The following is a 7,327-nucleotide window of genomic DNA, read 5'->3' on the forward strand; positions in this document are numbered from 1 at the left end:
AGATAGATATAATAATAGATGTAATAATAGACTAGTTCAGTAGGTAGGTTTTTTTTTATAGATCGTAATTAATTATATGTTATTATTTATAAATGCCTATTACTTTATGATGATTAAATAATACTTTACTTATTTAGAATAACTGGATTCTTTTTTTTTTTACAATTTTTTTTTATTAGTTTCAGGTGCACAAGACAAAGTAATACTTCGATGTTTATCATTTATATCCCTCACACTGTGTGAACCCCCCACCCTCCAAGTAGGTAGGTTTTTGAGTCATATTTTCTAGGTTCAGATCCTTGTTCTACATTTACCACCTCGGTGACGTTGGGCCAATGCTTTGATATTTCTTTCTTTCATTTTTTTTTTTTTTAAACACCACAGACAGGTTTTATTTGTCACCATGAAAAGTCTGAATTTTAAACAGATTCTTGGACTGGGGTCTCTTATCCATCAGCTTGTTCAACTTGAGGCCCTGTCTCACCCCCAGTAGGTTTTCCAGACTGCTTCCTTCACCATGAGGCTTCATGAGTTTCCCCAACTCTAACTTGGGCTTCTTTGGCATTTTGACTTTTCTAACAAAGACATCATGGAGTGGATAAACAGATTGGAAAGCCTTTTCTATGTCTTTTCCAGTGCTGTCTGGAATCAACATACTGACCACTTCTTTCAAGTCATTTGTCTGCACCTCTTGGGTCATGATTTCCATTATCTTCTTCTGGATTTGGTGGACCTGTTGATGCTGAGCAGAAGGTCTTCCAAATCTGATTGTTGCATTTTTTAGTAAAACCAACACAGAATAGACGAAGCAAATAACCATCGGTAGTCTTGACATCAACATGAGCTTCAATCATGGTCATGAGCTTCAATCATGGCCATTTTTTGGCCATGGAGCACTGTTTGTCACGGGTAAGATCCATGCTGTGGAAATGAGTCCAGGCAGTTTTTGCCCTGAACATCCTCAGGCATTGACTTGAATTTTCTAAACGCAACTTAACCATTCTGCAGATCAGCTAGGCTCACTTCAAAAACACAACCTTTGAGACCATCCGATGCAATTTTGGTTCCTTGAGTGCTTGTGACTAGTTTTCCCAACATTTCTTAGATTGAACATAGTGGGTGCTTTCACAGTGTACCAATCTTTCTTAGAAAATGGGTCGGCCCCTTTCTTCGTGGCTCTGGTCTTGCTGCCTTTCTTGAGGCGCTTATTCTTGCTGTTCAGAGCCAAAACGCTGCATTTACGTTTCTATAACTGAGGACTTTTTTCTTTTTTAATCTGAACAATTGCATTAGTAATAGTACTCAACTCAATAGTTGTGAGGTACTCAATAGTTGTGAGGAGCAATTGAAACAATCCTCTTGTCCAACTCTTAGAAAAGTACTTAGCACTGTCCGGTGTTAGTTCCTGCAGCTGCCACTGTGCTTAGTACAGCCTCTGGCAAATAGTATGTGCTCGCTCATACGATGAAATAGTATGCTTCCCTACATGTCGGTATTTAGGAAGTGTGCTTCATGGTATGGGTAAATACCAAAGTGTCAGGAAAAACAGGATAAACAATTAGCCTGTCTCAACGATGTAAGAAAAAAAGATTAAAAAGAAATTTGAAGTATTCCCATGCCTTAGGTGGAAAAATTATGCATAGGTTTACTCTTCCTATGTTGTGTTCTTTTCAAAATATCTACTGCGAGCATGGACCAGACATTATTAAAATGTAGTTATTAAATATGCTGGAAAGAGGGACAACATTCAGTGCTGTGTACTGTCATGTGTGTGACACCTGTGTACTCTGAGCACTGTATTCAGTTCTGTGTACTGTCACCTGTGTACTCTGGCTTCTAGGAATAACTAGCTTCACCGGAACAGTGCAAAGACCTTGAGGAAGTGGTGTGTAGATAATCCTGCTCTTACCTGTCCTGCTCTTACCTGTCTGGCATGTCCGTATGTGCACCTTGCCTCCCAGGGAGTGTGAGGTCACCTTGAAGGGCTGGACTCCACCAGCCAACTCCTCAAGCTCTCCTTCTGTCTAACTGAGGATCTAGCGGGGGTTAGTATGAGAATCAGGCCTACACATAGACGTTCACTGAGTGTATGGTAACAACGTAAATGATACTTATTAGTGATGGAAAGAGAGTTTCCAGCCAGGGCTGTTGCAGTATGGGGCTGGCTGGCCTGCCTGGGCAACCCAGTGCTCGGCCACCCCACAGACTGGGTAGGTGGAAGAGAAGGCAGAGGTCATGGAAAATCAGAAAACGTCACCCCTTAACCTCCAAAGAAGATATGACCTCTTTGCAGTAGTTCTGGTGTTTGAACTGAATCTTGCTAAATGTAGTGATTCAAAAATAGGGAAATTTTATTTATAATTAAACTTCAAAATTATTTTAGATACAAAATGTGCTCGTTGGAAACTTCAGAAAATAAAGACATACTCAAGACGTTAAAATGCTTCAAAATTCTACAAGATTACCACCTTATATGTTAGTATATATTCATCTAAATATTTCATAATGCATGTATATACATAGACTGTACCTTGATTTTTTTCCTTGACTAAAAAATATATTTTGGACAGCTTTCTAAGAGTACAGAGTTCTATGTCATATGTTTAACGGTTGCATAGTATTTCATTGCATAGATATACCTTAGTTTTTTAAAATCGTTTGTAACATGGACTATGTGCTGGACATACAGTGGATAAAACAGACATGATACTTGTTCTCATAAAGCTAAAAGGCTACTAAGGACTTTAAGCAATTAACCATGGACAAGTAAAGTATGCTAAGTGTGATGTGGGTGAGTATTACAGAGGGTTCTCCTGCAGCACAGAGGAAGAAATCCTCAGCTTATAAACTCATTTAAGTATAATTCATAGTGCCTCTGTATTGGCCGTCACACATTCATGTTTTATCGAGGTATAATTGACATATAACATATTAGTCTCAGGTGTACAACATAATTATTTGATAGTTGTATATATTGCAAAATGATCACCACAATAAATCTAGTTAACGTCTAACACCATACACAATTACAAACATTTTTTGGCTTGTGATGAGAACTTGAAAGAACTACTTTCTTAGAAACTTTCAAATAAGCAATATGGTATTATTAACTGTAGTCATCATTATGTATATTGCAGCCTCATGATTTATTTATGTTATAACTGGAAGTTTGTACCTTTTGACATCCTTTACCCATTTTACCCACTCTACATTCCCTGCCTCTGACAACCACCAGGGCGTTCTCTACATCCATGGGCTCAAATTTTGTTTTCTGTTTGTTTTTTTGATTCCACATGTAAGTGAGACCATAAGGAATTTGTCTTTCTCTGTCTGCTTTATTTTACATAGTATAATGCCCTCAAGGTCCATTGCTGTTGTCCCAAATGACAAGATTTCATTATTTTTATGGCTGAGTAATATTCCATTGAATATATGTACCACCTCTTCTTTATCCATTCATCTATTGATGAGCACTTAGGTTACTTCCGTATCTCGACTGTTGTAAATACTGCAGCAACGACCATAGGGGTGCATATTTCTTTTCAAATTGGTGTTTTTCCCAACACCATTTATTGAAGAGACTGTCTTTACCTCATTGTATAGTTTTGCCTCCTTTGTCATGAATTAATTGACCATATAGGCATGGGTTTATTTCTGGGTTCTCTATTCTGATCCATTGATCTATGCATCTCTTTTTATGCCAAATCATGCTGTTTTGATTACTATAGCCTTGTAGTATAATTTGATATCAGGTAGTATGATACCTCCAACTTTGTTCTTCTTTCTCAAGATTGCCTTGGCTGCTTGGGGTCTTTTGTGGTTCCATATAAATTTTAGCATGATTTTTTCTAGTTCTGTGAAAAATGCCATTGATATTTTGATAGGAAGTGCACTGAGTCTGTAGATTGCTTTGAGCAGTATGGACATTTTAATGATGTTAATTCTACTTTCCCTGAGCACAGTATATGCTTCAATTTTTTTTTTGTATCTTCTTCAATTTCTTTCTTTAATGTCTTATAGTTTTCTGAATGCAGGTATGTTACCTCCTTGGTTAAATTTATTTCTAGGTATTTTGTTATTTTTGATGCAATTGTAAATGGGATTTAAAAAAAATTTTTTTTTAGTTTTATTTTATTTATTTATTTTTCATGTAGTTCATCTTTTGGGTTTTTTTGTGTGTGTGGGATTGTTTTTATTTCTCTTTCTGATTGTTCATTATTGGTGTATAAAAATTGAACCAATTTCTGAGTATTAATTTTGTATCCTGATACTTTATTGAATTCATTTGCTAGTTCTAATAGTTTTTAGGTGGACTGTTTAAGGTTCTACATATACTGTGTTTCCCCCAAAATAAGACCTAACCGGAAAATAAGCCCTAGCATGATTTTTCAGGATGACATCCCCTGAACATAAGCCGCAATGTGTCTTTTGGAGCAAAAATTGATATAAGACCTGGTCTTATTTTTGGGGAAACACGGTAATATCATGTCATCTGCAAATAGTTTGACTTCTTTTTTAATTTGGGTGCCTTTTCTTTTCCTGTCTGATTACTATGGGTAGACCTTCCAATTCGATACTATGTTGAATAAAAGTGGTGAAAGTGGACATCCTTGTCTTATTCCTGATCTTGTTTCTGATCGTAAAGCTTTTCACCACTGAGTATGATGTTAGCTGTGGGTTTGTAACATATGCCCTTTATTACGATGAGGTATGTTCCCTGTAACCCCACTTTGCTAATAGTTTTTAAGATCAAAAACTGCTTTGGGGTAAAGTGTCCTAAAAATATATATTAAATTCATCTGGTTTAATGTGTCATTTAAGGCCACTGTTTCATTCTTGATTTTCTGTTTGGATGATCTATCCATTGATGTCAATGGAGTGTTAACATCTCCTATTACTGTATTACTATCTATCTCTCCCTTCATGTTTGTCCGTATTTTCTTTATATATTTAGGGGCTCCTTTGTTGGGTGCATAGATGTTTACAAAAGTTATATCGTCTTAATTGGATTGATCCCTTTATCATTATGTAATACCCTTCTTTGCTTCTTGTTACAGCCCTTATTTTAAAGTCTATTTTATCTGATATAAGTATTGCTACCCCAACTTTTTAATTTCTATTTGCATGAAATATCTTGTTTCATCCCTGCATTTTGTCTGTGTGTGTCTTTCACTATTAAGTGGGTCTCTTGTCAGCAGCCTATGTATGGGTCTGTGTCTTCTGATTGGAGCATTTTGTCCACTTACATTTAAAGTAATTATTGATAGCTATTTAGTTATTGCCATTTTATTAATTGTTTTCTGATTGCTTTTTGTAGTTTTTCTCTGTTCTTATATTCTTGCTGTCTTCTCATATTTTGGTGAATTTCTGGAGTTGTGTTTGGATTGCTTTTCCTTTGTTTCTTGTATTCTCTTTTGAAGATTTTTGGTTTTGGATTACCATGTGCTTCATATATAGCAAGCTATGTTTATACCAGTCTATTTTAAGTTGATGATTGCTTAAGTTCAAACACATTGTAAAATCACTACAATTTTTACTCACCCCCCACGTTTATGTTTGTGTCACTATTTTTCACTTTTGTGTGTGTGTGTGTCCCTTAATTTATTGTTGTAATTACACATGGTCTTCCTACTTTTTCCTTTTAACCTTTGTATTAGCTTTACAGTTGATTTATCCACTGCTTTTACTAAGTGTTTTCCTTTGTCAGTGAGATTTGTTTTCTTTCCTATATTTTCTTATTTATATTTGATCATTTCTACCTAAAGAAGTCCCTTTAACATTTCTTGTAATGCCAGTTTAGTGGTGATGAACTCTTTCACTTTTTTCTTTTCTGGAAAATTATCTCTTTTTGGATGAAATGATCACCTGGCTGGGTAGAATAATCTTGATTGTAGGTCTTTGCTTTTTATTGCTTTGAAAATTTCCTTCCAGTCTCTTCTGGCCTATAAAGTTTCTGTTGAGAATTCAGCTTACAGTCTTATGGGAGTTCCCTTGTACTTAACTGCTTTTCTATTTGTACTTTTCAGAATCTCTCTTTGTCTTTAACTTTTGGCGTTTTAATTATGATATGTCTTGGTGTAGGCCTCTTTGGACTCGTCTTGTTTGAGGCTCTCTCCACTTTCTGGACTTGTATAACCATTTCCTTTGCCAGATTAGGGAAGTTTTCAGCCATTATTTCTTGAAATAGGTTTTCAGTCCCTTACTCTCTTCTCCTTCTGGTATCCCTATGAGGTGAATATTGGTATACTTGTTGTTGTCCCAGAGATGTCTTCAACTAGCCTCATTTTTTAAAATTCTTTTTCCTGTTCTGATGGTGTGTCTTCTGCTAACTTGTTTTCTAGATTGCTGATTTGATCCTCTGCTTCATCTTGTATGCTGTTGACTACCTTTAATGTATTTTTTTCAGTTATTTTATTCTTCATTTCTGCATGGTTCTTTTTTATGGTTTCTATCTCTTTCTTAAGGTTCTCACTCAGTTCATCTATTCTTCCCTTAAGTTCACTGAATATCCTTAAAACAAGTGTTGTGAACTCTGTATCTGGTAGATTGCTTGCCTTCATTTTGTTTAGTTATTTTCCTTGGAGTTTTGTCCTGTTCTTTCATTTGGGACACGTTTCTTTGTCTCCTCAATTTTGGCTGCCCCCATGTCTGTATTATATGTATTAGGTAGATCTGCTATGTCTTCCACTCTTGGCAGAGTGGCCTTGTGTAATAGGTGTCCTGTGGGTCCCAGTGGTGAAATCTCCATGGTCACCTGAGCCCCAGAGGAGTCCCTCATGTCGATTGCATGTGCCCTCCTTTGTAGTTGATCTTTGATTGCTGATGGCACATCAGTGGGTGGGACTGACCACCTGGTAGGAGCCAAAAAGTGATCTGTGGTTGGTGGCTGCCTATGCTGGGCTTAGAATTTCCTGGGACAGGCTATGTGGTGAACCAAGGCTGGCTTCCACAAGTGCCAGGCTTGGAGCCACTTAGCAAGAGGTGCAGGGCATGCTGAGGCCAGCACTGCTTGTTTGGGGTTTGTGGGCTTTTGAGAGATTTTAGAAAAGTCTGCAATGTGAGCTGAGGCAGTTTATGTGGAAAAGCCACTGAAAGAGGTTTGGACTGGGTGCTCCAGTTGGGTTGGGCAGGGTCTCAGAATCACCAGGCTGGGGTGAATGATGTTATCCATGTTAATGGAGAGCTCAGATTTGGTGTCTACCTACTTCTGCAGGCTGCTTGAGGGAAGAGCTCAACAAAGGAGCAGTGGTTTCTACCAGGACTTTTATCCCAGAGATACCTGCCACCTCTGCCTGTCCTGCCCTCACCCCAAAAGTAGTCAATTCAG

At 37.2% G+C, this 7,327-nt stretch overlaps 1 pseudogene across 1 annotated transcript; it reads right to left on the reverse strand.

The window, feature by feature from the left end:
- Positions 1-419: 419 nt before the first annotated feature.
- Positions 420-1,935, reverse strand: LOC308506570 (small ribosomal subunit protein eS1-like; annotated as a pseudogene). Its single transcript has 2 exons — positions 1,925-1,935; positions 420-1,214 (listed from the first exon to the last, which is right to left on the reverse strand). The product of its transcript is annotated as a small ribosomal subunit protein eS1-like (transcript).
- Positions 1,936-7,327: the final 5,392 nt, after the last annotated feature.

Source organism: Rhinolophus hipposideros (genome assembly GCF_964194185.1).
Source record: "Rhinolophus hipposideros genome assembly, chromosome: 13".
Lineage (NCBI taxonomy): Eukaryota > Metazoa > Chordata > Mammalia > Chiroptera > Rhinolophidae > Rhinolophus > Rhinolophus hipposideros.